The sequence below is a fragment of the Sphaeramia orbicularis genome, chromosome 8 (assembly GCF_902148855.1).
Source record: "Sphaeramia orbicularis chromosome 8, fSphaOr1.1, whole genome shotgun sequence".
NCBI lineage: Eukaryota > Metazoa > Chordata > Actinopteri > Kurtiformes > Apogonidae > Sphaeramia > Sphaeramia orbicularis.
The window spans coordinates 18,735,969-18,757,420 of NC_043964.1; positions in this window are offsets into that span (position 1 = coordinate 18,735,969).

Consider the following 21,452-nt stretch of genomic DNA (forward strand, 5'->3'; position numbering starts at 1 on the left):
TATAGCGATATATAAGATAATTTCAAGCCATGTGTTCCAGATCAAATGCACTGACACCTAGGTAGCTTTTCATGCCCCAATTTTGGTCCTATTTTTTAACCCCAATATTTTATTTAAAAAATCATTAATTTTGGGATGGCTAAGAGGAAGAGTATAATTTTTTATCTGAGGTCATCATTAGGTACATCCTGGGAGGGAGTAACAGATCCTGGGAGTAACAGACAAGCTGTGATGATGGATGCTGACCAATGTCCATGTCTCTATATTTTCTATTTATTCCATTTCTCTATAGTTTCAATTTGATTTCTCTGGGGAAAAAAAAACAAAGTTTGGAAACACCCAGTCTTTTGATGTGTTTTCAACACTCATGCATGTTCCTCTTCAACAAAGTAACTGAAGAGTATGAAGATCCAAATAGGTGCTTTTTTGAAACTGGTCCCTTAAAACAGGACAGAGGGGCTAAAAATTCAAACCAGATGTAGACTAATGTTATGAAGCAAGTTTGGAAGCACTTTGGGGCTGTTTTAAAAATAACTGAGATAAAAGAGAAACTATTTTTCAGATAAAACACATTTTTATATTCTTTTTATGCAAGAATCCAAATGCAACACGGTAAAAAGGACACAAAAATGTACTACGTCTTTGTCGAATAACTTTTTGTTCTCTCACAGGTACATTTTAGGAATCAAACCAGTTATGCAAGGCAGAGTGTTTCACAAAAATGACCGTTGTAGCAAAATCACTCGCAATTTATTTAGTATTTAAATGGGCAGGTTCCCCATATAACGTGACTGGACACGATGGGTTACATGCGAAACCTGGAATGAGACTGAGATTCATGAAAAACCTGCATGTGCGGATTAGAAAAACCACAAGGACCAACAAATTTAAAAGTGTCTTTATTTATAGCGGTATATAAGACCATTTCAAGCCATGTTTTGTAGATCAAATGCACTGACACCTTGGTAGCTTTTCATGTCCCAATTTTGGTCCTATTTTTGGTCCCAATATTTTATTAAAAATTCATTCATTTTGAGCGAGAGTGTAATTTTTTTTTTTTTTTAATTTATCTGAGGTCATCATTAGGTACATCCTGAGGGGAAATGCATCTAAATTTTTCTTTTATTATTGGGTTTAACCCTTTCATACACGAATTATGAGAACCTTAATCAAGATTTTTTTCCTGAGTGTTTTTATTCCTCTTTAGGCATGAAAAAAACAATGCAATTGAACATTTTCTCATGATAAATACATAAACAAACAAAAACTATATAAAAAAACAAAAAAATAAAGTTAAAAAAAGACATACTACTACTACTAATAATAATAAAAATGATCTTATGAACCTATTTTACATGAAGTTGCAAAAATGTCCATTCAGCTGGACACCTTGCATTTAATTTTTGAAATAAAGAAACATGTATTTACAGATAAATTGTGTGAAAACTGGGGGGTGCTTGTAGTTTTGGGGGTAAGAGTATGCTCAGGGGAGATCTACACAATGTTACCAATTCATGTCAGAAAACATATGTAGCATCTTAAAACTTTATAAAGATATGTGCAAAAACAAACAAACAAAATCCATGAATATATAAGAGAACAGCTGTAGAATAGCTGTCCACTGTAGTGACCAGTATACATGAAAGGGTTAAAAAACTGGCAAAGTGTCAGATACCAAAATGTACCCAGTTTCATAGAAGCACCCATATAATAAATCCTCATATTTGTGCTTATCTGCCTTATTTATTTATTTATTTATTGTCATTTCTACTCCTCTGACCCCATCCTGAATGACAGAATTGTCATTTAGCTCACCTATAATTTCAGGAGATTTATATTATAAATGAATTGCACAGAGAAGAATGCAACACTAGAAGCTGTGTTATTAATTTATGATCAATCAAATACGCCCAACCTCTAAATGCAATATGATTCGTGATATAAATCTAACGTTCCAGGTGTTTGTTTTAGAGGATGATGAATGTGTCAACCCTCCAGTGCTTTCAGCCACAGACTGAACTCGACAGTCTACTGTACACTCCATCATGTCACGGTTGAGGAAACAAGGCGCTGCACACTGATCACACAACTGGGACTTTACCCTAGGGTTTATGTTGATCCTAAACAAACAAAATATTTTTGCAGGATACAGCAGAACAACTAGATAAAAATAAGGAAAAAAGGTCAACCTAATCTCCCGATGCATTTGTTTATGTTATTTCTGGCTTTCTAGCTCGAAATATTGCGACAAAAGATCATGACCACAGTCGAGGTGGTACCGCGGAACAAGCAGATACTTTTTTATAATCCATCTTCACTGAAAGGATTGTTTTTTGCACACAAACACGTCGTAAAAAGCTTAGCAAAGAAGACTCTCTTTCCTCGGACACGGCGTATGCATTAATCAGCTGTCTGCGGAGCATGACTAAGGCTATGACTTTAAAGCATTTGAGGAGGGGGGAAACACCAAGAGTTCGTGTGCTCCTGTCAAAATCAATATATAATTGGACATAGTTGATCAACTACAGTATAAGGCATATACCATAATCATACAGTGAGCTCTAAAATGAGATGTGCACAAGGATCAAAGCTCAAATCGCTGGGATAATTAGAAGATCGTGCTTGTATAACGCCGCTTTGAAGGGTGATGAAACTAGTTAATCGCTCTTTCAGCGTGAACAGTGACCAACAGGGTCCTGCAGACAATGATGAGATAAGAGGGGGGTGATATACTTCATGTAAATGCGAATCTAAAATGCATACAGTAGCGGAAAAAACACTGGAAAAAATTTAAATCTAACCTTATCTTCCATGTCAAAATATCTCATCACACTTAAAATAAGACATAATCACCTAAAGAGTAACTTTTCAGTGAGATATAAGAACTTTTTTTTAGACAGTAGATTTTAAAAATCTTATTGTAAGAAATCTTAACAAGATCATTTTCACTTGTTCAGTTGACAGATTTTTTTGCCTGAATTAAGCAAAAAAAAAAAAAAAAATCTTGAATTAATCAAAAATAAATCAGCAAATGGTAAGATTTAGATTTTTTACAGTGAATTATTAGACCATCAAAAGTCATCAAAAACAATGGTTATGCAATCAAGTGCTAACTCCTGTGTGTATGATGTGACTAAAACAGACAGAAAAGAAAACACGGAATGCCTAAAAGCACTGTTTTTGTCAGTACAATGCCATAGATACTGATGTAAGAACTGAAGTGATTTTGGTTATTATCAAGAAAACATGGAAAATGGATAGATATCAGCTCTGAAATTAAACTATTATGAGCTATTTTTATTGTTATTATATTTGTCCAAACAAATTAGAATCAGAATAATCTTTATTGGCCAACTATGTGAACACGTACAAAGAATTTGCACACATTTCAACATGAACCCAATCACAGTTGAACATAGACCTAATATAGACCAGTGGCGGCTGCTTGTCTTTCAGACAGGGGAAGCTCATTGTCGGCTTACATAAAAAAAAGTCAAGTTATTTGAACATAAATTCGGCGCTCCGTTCCTTTTTAAGAAAATGGTCAGTGACCTTATCGTACCAAGTAAACAAGAAAACGTTGAAATTATGTTAAATTGAAACAAGGAAGTACAATGAGTGTGTTTTATTTACAGTGCAAGAAATGAACAAGTAATTTCGTAGTGGTTTCTCTCTCAATTTCACAAGCAGAATGCACGACGGTATTAAACTGAACTGTCAAGTGAAGGAGTAGATCTCAAAATAGCTGTCAGTCAAATGGGATTCAGCCTTTCAACTGATCCTCCAATCAGCATGTTGAAGCTCAGCGTCCAGCCCAGCCAAGCTCCGCCCACAGCTCCATTCATCCCCAGAGACGGTGAGCATCCGGGGGCGGGACAACATCGTGGCATTTATCCAATTACCGTCCAGTTTTGAGGCAATGAAAAAAACTGTTCCACTCAGTCCCATTGAAGTGCATGGACGCTGAGCGTCTACGGACAAATGCACTGAACAGAGATCGAATGAGAAAACAGCGCAACGGGAATGTATGAGAAGTGAACAACATCGAGTCTGGTGATCTGTGATAAAGTTGATACTGAACGAACTCGTCTGTGAGATGAACGTGTTCTAACACATTTGTAGTCAATGAAATGTCAACTCAACCGAACATATTTAACCATTTCATTTTCGTAATTTTAGGGGAAGCCGAATTTCCTTTGCAGTGTATGAGAAATCACCTCTGATAAAGACAAATGTTTGATTAGAGACAAGGACAACAATGGGATGAGATTTACAATGGATTTATATTATAATATGTACAGAGTGCAAAGTGGAGTCTCTCTTCTCTAAAATGTCCAGTCAGAGAGATTTCAAATGTGTTTTGACTAGGGGTGTAAGAAAATATCTGTTCTGCAACATATCGCAATATTTCATTTCACAATACAGCATTGATATTAAAAAGTACTGTATCAATATTTGTAGGTATTTATTCAAATGCAGATATTGTGAAGGTTCATTTTTATTTTGTTTTTCTTTTTTGTTTATATTTTATTTATTATTATTTAACACTCCTTTATTAAATAATGTTAGTTCCTTTGTTGGGATTGTACAAAAATAATGTTCTGATGTTAGTTCTGAACCAATAGAATATGAACATTTGAGCAGGATCTTAAACTGTAATGTCTGTAAAACAGAATTTCAGTTTGAACACAGGAACATTTTGTGATATAACATTAGATCCTGTTGTGATCAAATAAAAATGTGTTTAGTATTTGTGCAGATTTCTGGTGTAATTGCATTCTTTCAGGATATAATCTTTTATAAAAGAAAGAAAACCACTAACAATAGCCTTTTTAACAGTATTGTGATATATCGTAATATATCGTATCTTGTTCCGAGTTACCTCCGCTAGGAGGTATTGTGATCACTTTGCTTTGTGTGCATGCATGTTTGTATGTTTTTGTTTGTTTGTTAGCAAAATAATTCAAAAAGTTATGGATGGATTTTTCATGAAATTTTCAGGAAATGTTGATACTGGCACAAGGAAGAAATTATTAAATTTTGGTGGTGATCGGGGGGTGGGTTGGTCCAATCAGAAGGAGGAGTGGACTCACATCATGAACGCAAATGAAGGAAAAATGAACAAAATGCACAAAAATGACGAAAATACAAAAATTAAAAGAACACAAATGAAGGAAATAATGAACAAAATGCACAGAAGTGATGAAAATACAAAAATAAAATGAACACAAACGAAGAAAATAATGAACAAAATGCACAAAAATTAAGAAAATATAAAATATTGAACAAAATTAAGAAAAATGAATTTAAAAACACAATGAAGAAAAATTAAGTAAATAATGAAGAAAATGAAGAAAATATAAAAAAAAATGACCAAAAATGAAGAAAATATTGAACAAAATGAACAAAAGTGAATATAAAACAAAATGAAGACAAATGAAGAAAACAATAAACAAAATGAAGAAAAATGAAAATATAAAAACAAAATGAAGAAAAATGAAGAAAACAATGAACAAAATGAGCACAAATGAAGAAAGTATAAAAACAAAATGAAGAAAAATGAAGAAAATAATGAACAAAATGAAGGTGGTGCTCAGATCTCTCTTGGCGGAGGTCTGCGCTCTCCGAGTGTTTTTCTTGTATTGCGATTTGTATCGTATCGCCAGATTCTTGCCGATACACAGCCCTAGTTTTGACCCTTATGTGTATATTATTGTAGTGCAAATGTACCTTTAGTTGTGCCAGGCATTAAAATCAACAAGAAACTGAAGAAAACAAGGAGTGGTCTAATCATTTTTTTTCTGCAACTGTATGCATATTGAATTTGGCTATTCATTTATATGTTCAGAATGATTCAGCAGTGACATTTTCACATGGCTTCACCGGAGCTCATTGAGTCACACGCTTACTTACTACTGTGACTTATTCCAGTTTGAGAAAGAGCATTATGAATAAATCTATCATGTTTTTTTACCAAGGGGTGTTGAAGCCTGTGATCTATGAGCGCCTTCATGTTGACGGGCTGAAACTCTTCACTCTTGTTAAAGGTGATTTATGCTGATGGATGATTCTGACGAGCGGAAAGACCCAGGACCCGCTCATTAATACGTGGCACAGCAGCTCGAGACGAGAGCTCCAGTGATCACCAGGCAGAACAAGTGAATGATCCTTCAAATGAGCGCTACGCAGAGGCAGGTCACAGAGACCACCAGTCAACACTACAGGCAGGAAAGAAGAAGAAGAACTGCTGAGCACTCTCCATGTTAGAGCAGGAGAGACCGAACGGCTCATTACGATATGAAAGTGAACGCAAATCAAAGAGTCTTCACACACTAGAAAATATAAGACGTTTGCCCACACAGGTCACATGACTTTTGTTCCCGGAACTTTTGCTTCTGGCGATAATGAGCCTGCCTTCCTCTTTCCTACATCTTTGGTTCTCTTCTCTTTTTTTTTTTTTTTTTTTTTTTCTGCCAAACAAAGGCTTCTCTGATCATGACGGAGAATAAACGAGACGAAGCTGAGCCCCCCCCCCCCCCAAAAAAAAAAAAAAAAAAATCAATGGTTCCATTCTTGTGGAAGATAAAACGCTTTTAGGCTTTAATTATTTCCCCCCTTGTAGTTTTATGAATTTGCTTACCACTCAATTCAGAGGTGACCCCCTTGAACACATTCACAATGGGTAGGATCGCTTCATCTGCGTTCACCACATTTAAAGCAGTGTGTTAATATTTTGCTTCCTTAAAGCTCTGGATGTTTTATTTAACTCTTTCATGTACAACGTTCACAAAGTTTAAACTCACTTCTCAAGGGTTTAGAAAGGCAATATTCTCCAAACCACATGGGGGCAGTCTCTATAGACCACAGGTGCCAAACATGCGGTCCAGGGGCCAAATCCGGCCCGCCACTGGGTTCAGTCTGGCCCCTGGGATGAATTTGTGAAATGCAAAATTACTGAACATATTAATAATCAAGGATGTTACAATCATTTTAGGTAATTTCAGTTTAAAGTGGATCAGACCAACAAAATACTATCATAATAACCCATAAATAATGAAAACTGTAAGTTTGTCTCTTTGTTTTAGTGTAAAAAAAAGTAAAATTGCACAAAAATGTTGACATTTAAAGACTAGTCTTTTACAAAAAATATGAATGTCTGAAATGTCTTAATTCTTAATTCAAGATTTTTTTTTTGCTCAATTCAAGATTGTTTTTTTTTTTTTTGCTTAATTCAAGATTTTTTTTTTTGTTGCTTGATTCAAGTTGTTTTTTTTTTTTCAACTTAATTCAAGATTTGTTTTGCTTCATTCAAGATGTTTTTTTTTTGGCTATATTCAAGATTTTTTTTGGTGTTTGATTCTTTTTTTTTTTTGCTTATTTCAAGATTTTTTTGCTTAATTCAAGATTTTTCACAACCATTTGCTTAATTCAAGATTTTTTTTGTTTGTTTGTTTTTTGCTTAATTCAACATTTTTTTTGCTCAATTCAAGATTTTTTTTTTTTGCTTAATTCAAGATTTTTTGTTGCTTGATTCAAGTTTTTTTTTTTCAACTTAATTCAAGATTTGTTTTGCTTAATTCAAGATGTTTTTTGCTTTATTCAAGATTTTTTTGTTGCTTGATTCAAGATTTTTTTTTTTTTTGCTTGATTCAAGATTTTTTTTTTGCTTATTTCAAGATTTTTTTTTGCTTAATTCAAGATTTTTCAGACCAATAAAATACTATAATAATAACCTATAAATAATGAAAACTGTAAAATTTTGTCATTATTTTAGTGGAAAAAAAAAGTAAAATTGCACAAAAATGTTTACATTTACAGACTTGTCTTTTATAAAAAAAATATGAATATCTGAAATGTCTTAATTCAAGATTTTTTTTCTTAATTCAAGATTTTTCTTTTGCTTAATTCAACATTTTTTTTGCTCAATTCAAGATTTTTTTTTGCTTAATTCAAGACTTTTTTGTTGCTTGATTCAAGTTTTTTTTTTTCAACTTAATTCAAGATTTGTTTTGCTTCATTCAAGATGTTTTTTTGCTTAATTCAAGATTTTTTTGTTGCTTGATTCAAAAATGTTTTTCTTAATTCAAGATTTTTTTTTTTTTGCTTATTTTAAGATTTTTTTGCTTAATTCAAGATTTTTCAGACCAATAAAATACTATAACAATAACCTATAAATAATGAAAACTGTAAAATTTTCTTATTATTTTAGTAAAAAAAAAAAAAAAAGGGAAAATTGCACAAAAAGGTTGACATTTACAGACTAACCTGTTATAACAAAAAAAAAAAAAAAAAAAAAAAAAAAAAAAAAGAGAGAAGTGAATAACCTGAAATCTCTTAAGAGAGGTATGTGGAATTTTAATAATATTCTCCCTGTTATTTAATGTCTTGTGTATTTGTTGACGTGATTTGTAAATTGTGATTCACATGAATAAATGATAAACTAAGGCTTAATATTGTTAACATTGCATTTATTTTACTAAAGAATTTTCAGCTTGTTCATATTTGTTCATGTTATGTTCAAGTACAATTTGTGGATATAAACATTTTCATTGCAGAATTTACTTTTTACACTCAAAAGTTCTTATCCTATTACTTCTATTATTTTTCTGGTCCGGCCCACTTTAGATCATATTAGGCTGAATGTGGCCCCTGAACTAAATTGAGTTTGACACCCCTGCTATAGACCCTAAGCGATACAATGAATAACAATATCATCTTAGTTTTAGAAATTTTACTGTTCTGTGATCTTTTAAAGTTAACCTCCTTAGACCTAGCTATGGGTTTTCTGTCCATGTTTTTGGACAAGAGTTTCCCAGCTTTATATTAAAAAAAAAAAAAAAAAAGGTCCACTGAAAGGACATATTCCATTAAAAAAAAACATTAAATGCAGCTGAAAAAACTGTAGCCTCATGATGTTTCCAATATATGCAATTATTAAATTTTTAAAAAAGCCAAAACTTGTACTTTCCTGGGTCTCAAGAGGTTAAACATCTTCTTAATATAACCCTATTTTTAAAAAAAATTCTAAATACATTTCAACTTTAGCCTAATTTTGAGTAATAAGATCAATCTAAAAAAAAAAAAAACTAGATCCTTTTTTTCATAATTCATGCATGAAAGGGTTAAATACATTTCCTCATGTACGTACAAGGCTTATGAGAAATATTTTAAAAGATGTCAAAAAAAGTGCCACAAATACAAGTTCATATTCATTTTTACACATCCAAATATTCATGTTTTACCTCAGAAACACTTCAGGAATCAATATTAGATGTGGTTTCCTGTCAGCTTTAATATATCTCCACATGCTCTCTGCCTTTCACATTGCTTTTAGGTGCTTTATGTCACTATCTATCAAGTCTGGAAATTTGGAGCTGTCTCTTCATTTTGTCCAGACTTGTTGTCATTGACCGATACAACATTAGAATCGATGTGTTTACATGCTGAATCTCTGCCTATCAAAGACCGGATGGAATTAGCGGATGAAGAAACCAAACTGTTATGTCACCCATTGGTTTCTGAGCTGCTGTTCTGAAGCAAGAATGCTGCGATTTGATCATCACCGTCTTGGCTTTTTGGGGTCAGCAGTGACTATATTTGGACAAAAGGGGCTGAGCTACATGAGTCCGAGGGGTCAGAGGTGAGCTAATGCTAACACTAGCTTATTGACTCATTATTATAGTGAACTTTATTATTTTACAGTCTTATTGTGTAGCCTCCACTGTTGGTCATGAAGTTGAAATTATTTTGTTTTTAGATTCCAGTTCCTATTTATACTTAATTATCTTTGACCAGGTACAGTGTTTATTACATACTGAGTCCCAGTGACACTTTATCGATCAAGAACAAATCACAATGTTACAATTATTTCATGAACTGGCAACAGTGTACTAACCGCAACTACAGTGGTGCTTTTTGTCCAGATAAATAAATATATATTTTGGCAAAAATTTACTTAGGGGGTCAAATGAGTGGCCATTTCTGTCAAAAAAAAAAAGTTGTAAGAAATGCATAGAACTGTGTTGAAATAATGCTAATACATTTGTGCACAGACTACTGATATTATTTGACAGTGGAAGCTATATTTTCAGAAATACTGGATTTTGAATAGCACGTGTATGTGAAAACTTTTGCTGGTGGACGGACGTGACATTACCCATGATGCTCTGGTCAGTACCAGTACTTAATTAGTAATAAACTTTTAGACTTACTATTGCTAATTCTCCTCTTATTCATAAATGTTAGTATTGTGGATCTAAAACAATAACAGCTGACACAAAAACACAAAATGTGGCAGTGGACGGATGTGACATGGTTGTTACAGATCCCATCATACTGATGCTCGGCAGCCATGTCACCGTTTCCACAAATGATCCCTGTGCAAAAAACTAGGATCAGAATTATTTATTGTATAGTTTATCATCATACTAAAGAGGAAATAACAATATAGAATTGTTATTTCTTTATAAAAATGCTTATCATTAGAAAACTGTTGATTTAAAAAGTGACGTGTGACATTCTTAATGTATGTATTTGCGTAACATAAGCAGGATGGATCAGCACCATACTCCATATTGCAACCTGTAAAAATAAAACATGTGATATGTAGGATAGAATCTTGTAAGAAAAATTGGGGAATCTAAAAGAATAGAATATTTGTTTTTCAGGTAAATTCAGCTCAAATATAACTTGGCCATTTGTGACATGAAAATATTTCAGTCCTCAGTGGGCTGGGTAAGCTGTAAATAAATTCATTCCAGATGTAAAAAAATACATATGGTGACAACCTTCAATGAAAAAATAATTCTTAGAACACATCTTTGCATGATTTTGGCTCAATTTAATGCAAAAAAAATTAGGCGTTTTCTCACTTTTTTTTCCAATATTTTCAAATTTACTTCACTGGCAATCAACTATTCCCCCAAGTTACGATATCAGCCAATATGCCATTCTTTTCACCAAACAATATACTCATTCCACAGAAAAAAATATAAAAATCCAACCAAAATCAATGGATCTGTGATGATTTCTCTACTAGTTGGCAATGCAGACCCAGAACCTCAATAGAATTTTAAGCTACTCTCAAAATTCCGAAAGACATACTGGATATTTAACATGGTTGTTAATGTCCGCATTATTAAAAATTATGGCCTAGGCATCTTTTTAATTTCAACATAACTGAGAAATCACTTGAGGTCTATGTACCCTGAGATGTAAATCACTGATAAAATTTGAAAAAAAAAAAAAAACACCCACAGCTCAGATTTACAAAAGCAACGGCCGTAGCTTAGGAAATAAAAGTCGGCTAATATAACGACAGGTGGAGGCAGAAATGTTATTACTGACTATTAGTACTTTATAGTCAAGTTTTGTGCAAGTCTATGGGAGTCCAGCCTTTTTTGGGAGGCACCCCTTGTGGTCATCAGCGGTATTACAGCATTAGAATACTTCTGTACTGCCTTCATTTCAGAGCTGAGGTTCCTTGTTGCTCCTTGCTGTCTATTGCCTGTGTCTAAACCTAAAGCTCAACTCCTACCATATAATTTCCACTTTTCCTCTTCACCTCCATCCTCTGGGTCCAAATTAAAAAAGACTAAATATAAAAATAGATGCCTGTTTCGTGTCATCATGTTGGGATGAAGCCACTTTTCTCAGCTTGCCTGTTGAGACACACAGCGATCACATGGTAATTACAGCTGGCAATAACATTTTTGACCTCCCTACCTTTCGGAAAACACCTGTGATTAAACATACATTTTCTACGGTCTGAAAATAGATACAGAAGTCTTGAGTCATCTCACACCACTTAATTTACAAAAGGCTGAAGGGTAATTATGGATTTTTTTTGTCCAGTGACTAAAAAACTATCAGCACGGCAGCATTACAGGTTCAGTGTGTAATCTTTAGTGGCATCTAACAGAGAAAGCAGCAGATTGTAATAAAAACTCAATCTCCCACACCTCACCCTCATCTACAGTGGCCGCTAGAAGATAAAGTCCCTCATTAAATCCAGGGTTTGGTTTGTCCTTCCTGGTCTTTTTATTTAAGGTGCTAATAAGTCTGGTTCATTCTCAAATATAAATGAATTTCCCACTGGGATTAAATTAAATCCATTTGTAGCTGTGTCTCTATTAGGTGAGTATAAAGCACCTTATCTTTGAATACCAAGACACAAGAAGAAGAAAACTACCCTGCACGACTGCGACATGGCTTTGCAACAACATGGACTCTGACCTACTCCCTGTGGAAATATATGTATGTATGTTTATATATACAGAGTCAGCCAAAATAATGTATACACACATCGGGAAAAGAAAAACTTATATTATATTTCAATACCAAATTTATTCAGACATCACAAGATTAATACAAGTTACCTTTAGCCTCTATAATTACAAGAGGTGCTCAAAGTGGTGGCCATTGGCTTCCAGACATTTATGTGTACAGCGAACTACTGCTTGGTTAACATATCGGTACCATATGTTTGGAACTTATCACAAATCTTTGAAATTGTCAGACATGTAGGAGGTTCTGAACTAAAGTCACACCTCCATTGTCTTTGGACTTCAATAACATTCTCAAATTTGAAGTACCACTTTAAAATAATCTTATGTTCCTCAATCAACAATCGTGCCGCCGCCATGTTGTAGACGTCACTTATTGATGCTACATTCATGAGGGTAATGCCATGTCTGTTGGGAAAACATCGCACAACAGCACACAGTGTTATCGTAATTTGATCAAACATCAAAGGAGGTTGTTACTCCTTGACTCACGAAAAGGTACAACTGACAAAAACTGAAGATTAACAAAAGTATTTTAATTATGAAAAAGTGATTAACAAAAAACGCTCACAAGGAGGATAAAAAAAAAAAACTACAAACAAGTCTCTATGATGAACTAAACTCTTACAGGAAAACTTGAACCATGAAACTTGACAAACATGGAAAAATCTGGTAAGCAGCTTGGCGTGAAACACAATGACGGAATCAGACGAACTGGCACAAGACAAAGGGAGACAGGACTATTTATACATGAGGTATGGGACATAGGTGACAACAATCAGGGGTGGGGCTGACAATTACACTGGCGGGAAAACACACAAAGGGAAGAAGTCAGGGTCTGAAACAAGAGGGAAGAGATGTGCACAAAATAAAACAGGAAGTGCAAGACAGGACAAAATGTGAAACTCTAACTTAACATAAAGTGACCAATGAAACAAAGACAAAACACTGAAAACCAAAGACGAGACATGAAACACTAAACGTTAACATAATTAACAAATCTGACGAGATGAGACAGAGGTATCTATATGTATAGAAGTACTTATACAAATTAAGTATTTATGCAAGTTTTTCTTTTCCTCGTGTTTACACATTATTTTGGCTGACTGTATCTGTGCGCATATATATATATATATATATATATATATATATATATATATAGGTATACAGGGGTTGGACAAAATAATGGAAACACCTTCACCTCAAGATGATAATGCTCCAATCCATACAGCTAGAATTGTTAAAGAATGGCATGAGGAACATTCTAATGAAGTTGAGCATCTCATATGGCCGGCACAGTCCCCAGACCTCAACATTGAGCATTTATGGTCAGTTTTAGAGATTCAAGTAAGACGTCGATTTCCTCCGCCATCGTCTCTAAAAGAGTTGGAGGGTATTCTAACTGAAGAATGGCTTAAAATTCCTTTGGAAACAATTCACAAGTTGTATGAATCAATACCACAATGTTAGGTGTTTCCATTATTTTGTCCAACCCCTGTATATAGATAGAGAGAGAGAGGGAGAGAGATAGATAGAGATAGAGAGAGAGAGGGAGAGAGATAGATAGATAGAGAGAGAGAGAGAGAGAGAGAGAGAGATAGAGATAGAGATAGAGATAGAGATAGAGAGAGATAGAGAGAGATAGAGAGATAGAGAGATAGATAGATAGATAGATAGATAGATAGATAGATAGATAGATAGATAGATAGATAGATAGATAGATAGATAGATAGATAGATAGATAGATTTTTTTAAACATCTTAACATCCTAACATCTTAACAACCTTAAATGTTTTGTTTTTTTTTTCTTTTTACTTCTCTCCCTTTCTTTCTGTCTTTTATCTCTGCTAAAAGCCTGACTAGGGACTGAATATGGAAAGTACCAATAGCTATCATCTCTTTATGTGAATCGTCAGTTACTACAGCTTGTTTGTAACATGTAGAAGTTATATGTAATTTGCATTGTCCCTATCAAATAAACTTTATAAATAAAAAACAAAAACAGCTCATTTTCAGGTAACAATAACCCAATGATTCTTACTTTCAGATGATTATACAGCACTAAAAACATAATAATGAATGCTATATTCAGTTTCTGCTTATAAATCTGATCCACAAAGCTTTTTAATCTGATCAAACCTCACCCACACACTACTCATAATGAAGAGGGCGATCTTTTGAGTTTTAATTTCTTAATTTCTAAATATGCACTTTTTAATTTGACTGTGCTTATCAAGACATGAGTATCTAATGAGTCAAGTTTAAAGATGAAGAGTGAGTAAACTTTGCAGTCGTCTGCAGAAAGTGAAAGTGAAACAGCGTCCTGCTGTTGTGCAGTCGTCCATCTACACCAGTCACTTTAACCCTTTAAGACCTTAACTGCACCCCCGCCTGCACCTGATAGTGGCTGGGAAAGGCTCCAGCACCCCCGCAACCCTTAAGCAGTTCAGAAAACAGATGGGTGGATGGAAAAAGCAAAAGCATCTACTGATCTAAAAAAAAACTTAAGTAAGTTCTGAACGCCTAATCCTATCAGTACATTGAAATAAATCTGGTAAAATGCAGCTTCTTAGCATTTGAGTGGCATCAGATATGACCCATTTAGATATTCAGAGGCTCGAAATTAAACATGGAAACAATGTCATCTCACCATAAAAAAAAAAAAAAAGTTTAGTTGGATAAATACTAGTTGTAGATACTTATTTTTATGTTTGATTAACAATATATTTTACTTATTTTTTTTGCATTATTGCACATGAAGTTGGAATAATTTTGCTTTCAGACACATTCCTCATATTATTTCTATTTATACTCATCAGTAATCACATTTGATCACTGGCAATGATTACATACTGAGTCTGAGTAACACTTTATCTATAAAGACAAAAAAATCCATTGTCACAATCATATCATGAGAAGAGGTTAAAACATATTTTATTCCAACTTTATGGGCAACAGTGTATTTTCTGATATACCAAGTACTGAGTTTTTAACAACATCTACATGAGGGGGGTCAAACATGTGGCCTGAGAGCCAAAACTGGGTCTATTCTGGCTCGTGGGATGAATTTGTGAAATGCAAAAATTACACTGAAGATATTACCAATCAAGGGTGTTAAAATCATTTTAGTTCAGTTTTCAGATTCAGACCAATTCAATCTCAAGTGGATCAGACAAGTAAAACAATGGCATAATAACCTATAAATGATGAAAACTGCAATTTTTTCTCTTTGTTTTAGTGTGAAAAAAAGCAAAATTACAAGATGAAAATGTCAACAATTACAAACTGTGTGGTCTTTTTATCACTGTGTTGTGTCTTATTGTTTTATGCATATATGGTATTTTATTAAACTGTTGCTATCTTATAATTTAATCAGGCTTTTAGATGTAAAGCACTTCGGTCTTCTTTATGTTGTTGTAGAGTGCTTTAAAAATAAACTTTGATTGATTGATTGAAACTGTCTTAACAAAAATGGGAATTATCTAAACAACCATGAACCACCTAAAAAATAAGTGGAATTTTAACAATATTATGTTTACTTTTAAATGTCTTGTGTATTTGTATATCCACTGTGATCTGTAAGTTGTAATGTACATTTGTAAATGAGAAGCAAATGTGTAATACTGATAAAACTGGACTTTTACTTATTTGTGCTTAAACAAAGAGAAACAAATTTTGTTTTTATTCATAGGTTAAATATGCTACTATTTTACTGGTATGGCCCACTTGAGATCAAATTAGGCTTTATGAGGCTCCTGAACTACAATGAGTGTGACAGCCCTGATCTACATGAAAGTAAATAAAGTCCGAGAGAATACCAAATTTCCAGTGAAAATAATAAATGGTGATAAATCGCACTGGAAAGGTTAACCCTCCGGTATCCCATCCAGCAAGGCACTTACTAAGCACCAAGTGTGCCAATGTGGAATAATGTCAAAAAAATTTTCATACAGTTTGTTTTTAATTCTTTTACACTTTTTTTTATTTCATCAACTTCAGCCATAAATAAAAATACCGAATACTCAATAATTGTCACATTTTTTAACCCTTTAAATGCTGTGTTTGTAATGTAAACAAATCATTTTTTTGATGCAAAAAAACACAAAAAATTATTTTTTTCCAATATACTACATAAAAAGTGGGATCACATTATTTGATTTTTGCAGCCTGGCATATGTCAATGATTAACAGCAACATCGATTCATTTGCATTATTATTTTTGGCGCTAGGTCAAATGGTCAAAAATACTAGCATCTGTCACCAAGTGTGCGTAAAATGCACACCTATAAATCAAACTATTAAATATTATGTATTGATTTATTTCTCTGCTCTAATTTGATTTTAATTTTGTAAATCAAGGTCAGCCCTAATCATACGTATCAAATAATCATTCATTTTACATTTTTTTAACCCTTTAAACAATCTCTTTTCATCATGATGTCACTACATTTTTTTGATGCAAAAAACACAAAATGTGATTTTTTTTTCAAAATACTACATAAAATTATTATTTTTATTATTTTATTTATTAATAATAATAATAATAATAATAATAATTATTATTATTATTATTATTATTAGTAGTAGTAGTAGTAGTAGTAGTAGTAGTAGTAGTAGTAGTAGTAGTAGTAGTGGTATATTTTTGCAGCCTGGCATATATCAATGATTAACAGCAACATTAACAATGTTAATAAATTAATTTAGACCCTCACCTCTCAAATGAAGCTCAGATATCAGTAAACACATGATTTATGCTTTAATGGCTTATGGATCAAAAACAGTGGTTATAATGGAAGAAATAGTGCGTTTTAGGCACACTTGGGAGACAGATGCTAGTCTTGTAATTTTCTTTTGTTTACAGTGTGCAAATTTTAGTTGGTGGCCAGAATTTTAAAGATCATGCAAAAATGAACAACTTTTGAATTCTAACCTTATTTAAATTGTGAAAAATATGAAGTTTTGTTGACACGAAGTGCAAAGTGTGTGAAAAAAGCGCACCCGGATACCGGAGGGTTAAATGAAAAAAACAAAACAAAAACAAAACACACATTTAGAAGTCATTATAAAAATAATGTATTGTCACATTTTTTGTGCTTTTGTCCCAGTATTGAATTCACCACAGCTATATCTTCAATCTCAAATCCTGCAATCACTGTTTTTTTCCTCCCCATCTCTTTCCTAAGGACGTGCTTCTGATTGCTGAGGTACTTGTTATTTCCTGGATGCTGCTTTGATGCATACTGCAGTCATCTAATCTGTCCAGCAATCATAAAGTCTGTGGAAGCTGTCACTGATTGCCCCGATAGTCATGTGACACACTTACAGTACTTAGTACGCACCAACAGTCGAAAGCCACCTTTATCATCTCATGTGCAACAAGTAAAAAAAACATTTATCTACATTGGTTTTTATGAAAACCAGTGAAAAAAAAAAAAAAAAGAAATGTTTGGATGGAATGGATGTGCGGTTAAATGACTTTAAGGAGGTTCAGATAGCAAGTCAAGCTTTATCTGTGCAAGTTATTAGCTGCTACGAATAATTGTTTATTAATATCATTGACTCTAAATGTCTAGCCTTTGACAAGTGAAATGACTTGTGGTGCAGAAGAGAATGCAATTAGGCAAAGGCTTTATTATTTTTAAATGGGTTAGATTGCGACTCATTAAGGAATGTCATTTCCCATCATACGCTAAAATTATTTACAGAGCAGTTGTCACATTTGTGAATTATTTTCTCTTCATAGTGAAAAAACAATTCTCTATTGACTGTTTAATCCTACTGAAAAGGAAGGAAGTGCGATGGTTTTCATTAGCGAGAGCTGTCATTCTGCAGGCTGTTACATTTTCTGACAGTATTCAAACAAACTATTCCTGTTTTCCATCTCTCTTTCTCAACACATGAATTCGAGCATTAATGAGAGTGAAATGGCAACAAGTACGAGACATTTGGAAACGAAGAAGCTGATGAACATGAATGGAACATCTGCACGGAGTCGAAATGATGGAGATGGAGTATTTGAATCTGATGCGATACAGCTGTTTAGAGCTTTAATTTATGCCAGCAAATTTTCATTCACTCATTAATTTTCCATGCCTGCAGGTCAAAACAGGGTTAGCGCCTGTCCCAGCATGCATTAGGCTGCAGGCCCAGAAACACCCAGACTGGTTGCCAGTTTCTAACTGGCCAAACAGACACACAAACACAGTGTGACTGGTAATGTGACATTATTCACAGTGATAGTTTAGAGAGAGAACAGGCAAACATAACCCATAAAGACCATAAACAGCCACCGGCGAAGGATAGAATCTACTAATCTAAAATATTTAATAACTTCTGATCCACTAATCTTATCAATACATGTAAATAATTGGTGTAAAATACAGTTTATCATCTTTTCATGGTCATCAGATATGACTCATTTGGAAGTTCAGAGGCTCTGTAGTGAATGTGGAAACACCAGCATCTTCTACAACATTGATTCACCAGTAAAACTCAGGGTTTGATAAATGACAGTGGATGGACACACTTGGTTTATGTTCAGTTAATGATATCTTTGCTGAAAAACTAACTTTTTTCTTCAGTTTTCTCTGTTTCTGATATAATAACCCTCAACTTTAATCTGAGGTTTAATGAACATCTACATCAGGGGTGTCAAACTCATTTGAGTTCAGGGGCCACATACAGACTAATATGTTATAAAGTGGGGGGGTGGGGTGTTGCATAAGCGTCCACTGTTGGTTGATATGCAAGTAAAACAACAAAATCCATGAATATACAAGAGAACAGCTGTAGAATAACTGTGCACTGTAGCAAGGTTATAATAGTTTTGGATTTTAAATTTAGTTTTATTTAGTTTTGACTTTTTTTTCTCTAATTCAGTTAGTTTTAATGAGTTTTTAGAGCATGTTTGCTGGTTTTTATTAGTTATCATTTTTTTTCTGAATGCTTAGTTTTAGTTTAGTTTAGTTTAGTTTTAGTATTAGTTTTAGTTACTTCATATATTTTATCTTCCACACCATCCTATTCAAAGAAATTATTGAGGCACGAATCAGCGGGTTACTCTGGACACTTTATTTGGGGGTCAGGTTAGGGCAGCTCATTGACTGAGCAGAGACACAAACACATGTTCATTATGAGGTATAAATTCCCTATAGCAGGTTGGGGGGGGTGATCCATACACAATGTAACTTACGTGAAAACAATGTGAAGATGTGCAAAGCGTGAGAGGAGATGCACAAAGCAGCCAGCAGTAAACTGGCTATATATATATACATATATACATATACATATATATATATACATATATATATATATATATATATATATATATATATATATATATATATACATATATACATATATATATATATACATATATACATATATACATATATACATATATATACATATATATATATACATATATATATATATATACATATATATATATATATATATATATATATATATATATACATATATATATATATATATATACATATACATATATACATATATATATATACATACATATATACATATATATATATATATATACATATATACATATATACATATATATATATACATACATATATACATATATATATATATATATACATATATATATATATATATATATACATATATACATATATACATATACATATATACATATATACATATATATATATACATATATACATATATATATATATATATATATATATATATATATATATATATATATATATATATATATATAAATAAATAAACCAGCTAACCAGCAATTAAACCAGATAGAAACATATATAAACCAGCTAACCAGCAGTAAACCGCACAGAAACATATATAAACCATATAGAAACATATATAAACCACTTATAAACATATATAACCCAGTCCATCAGCAGTAAACCACACCTTAGCAGATATCTCATCTCTTAATCATCTCCAGTTCCATTATTAGCCAACTTTGCTTCATTTCAGTTCAGCTAGCTGTAGCTAGTAACATCAAACGTTTTTTAACATTCTAACAGGTTCCATACCTCTGTAATTGGATTAGTTTTCATCGTCCTCTTTTCTCCTCTTCTAAACTGTGCAGTTGAGGGCTTGGAAGGCCTTTTCATGGTGATAAACTCTCCAGTTTTTACCTGGATGCTGTCCTGTCTGACTCTGTCATTTAGCTCCAATCTGTCTGTCACTCACGCGCGCACACACAGTGAGAAAAAAAAAAACAAAAAAACAACCCCACGCATCACTAAAGTAAATCCCAGACAGGACTGTGCTGCTTTGTCCCAGCTTTAGTCTGTATGTTCCAGGTAGAGTGGGGACCAGAAGACGACTGGAAACCACCAGTGACCAGACATGATGGACTGTGTAGTGTCCTATGGTGCTGCTAACTAAAACTGCTGGAGCTAAATAAACCAATTTGATATCAATCTGACACTGACAAAGACAAAAATGAAGGGAATTTTATCCATAATATTTATACACTTTAGTTAGTTTTGTAAGCTCACAACACAGTTTCAGTTAATTATCTTTTTTTTTCTTTTAATTAGAGTTTGTATTTATTTCAGTTTCCGAAAATGTTTTTTCAACTTTAGTCTTGGTCATTTCGTTCGTTTTCGTCAACGAATATAACCTTGCGCTGTAGTGACCACTATGCATGAAAGGGTTAAAATACCACATTAACGCTACGCATACGTTAGTCAGGGATTCTGCTAGCAGTTCGGCTAAAGTGTCGCCTAGCTTGCACCAAACACATTAAGTGCATAAATATTCCCTTCTTTCTTGAGTCTGTATGTTCGATGAATATAGATCAAAAATGAAATTAACCCACAGCAACCCTCTGATTAATCTGATTAAACATTTTAATTGTTTGACAGCTCTCATTTAAATACGTTATTGTTCATTCATCGCAAACTTCATTTATTTTTAACAGCAGAAAATACGCTTTGTCTCTGCTAGTTTTGAAGGATAAAGTCTGAAAAAGAAATGGATTATTTGGACCGAACATGCTCTGCATCCTACTTAACAACTGCACTCGTGTTGAATTGAGAATGAGACGCATCAGACCAGGGAATGGGCTGCTATTATGCATTGTGACTGAAATTAAGCTTTGTTCTTCAGTTTACATCATTGGCATGCAGAGTAATCTGAATTCTA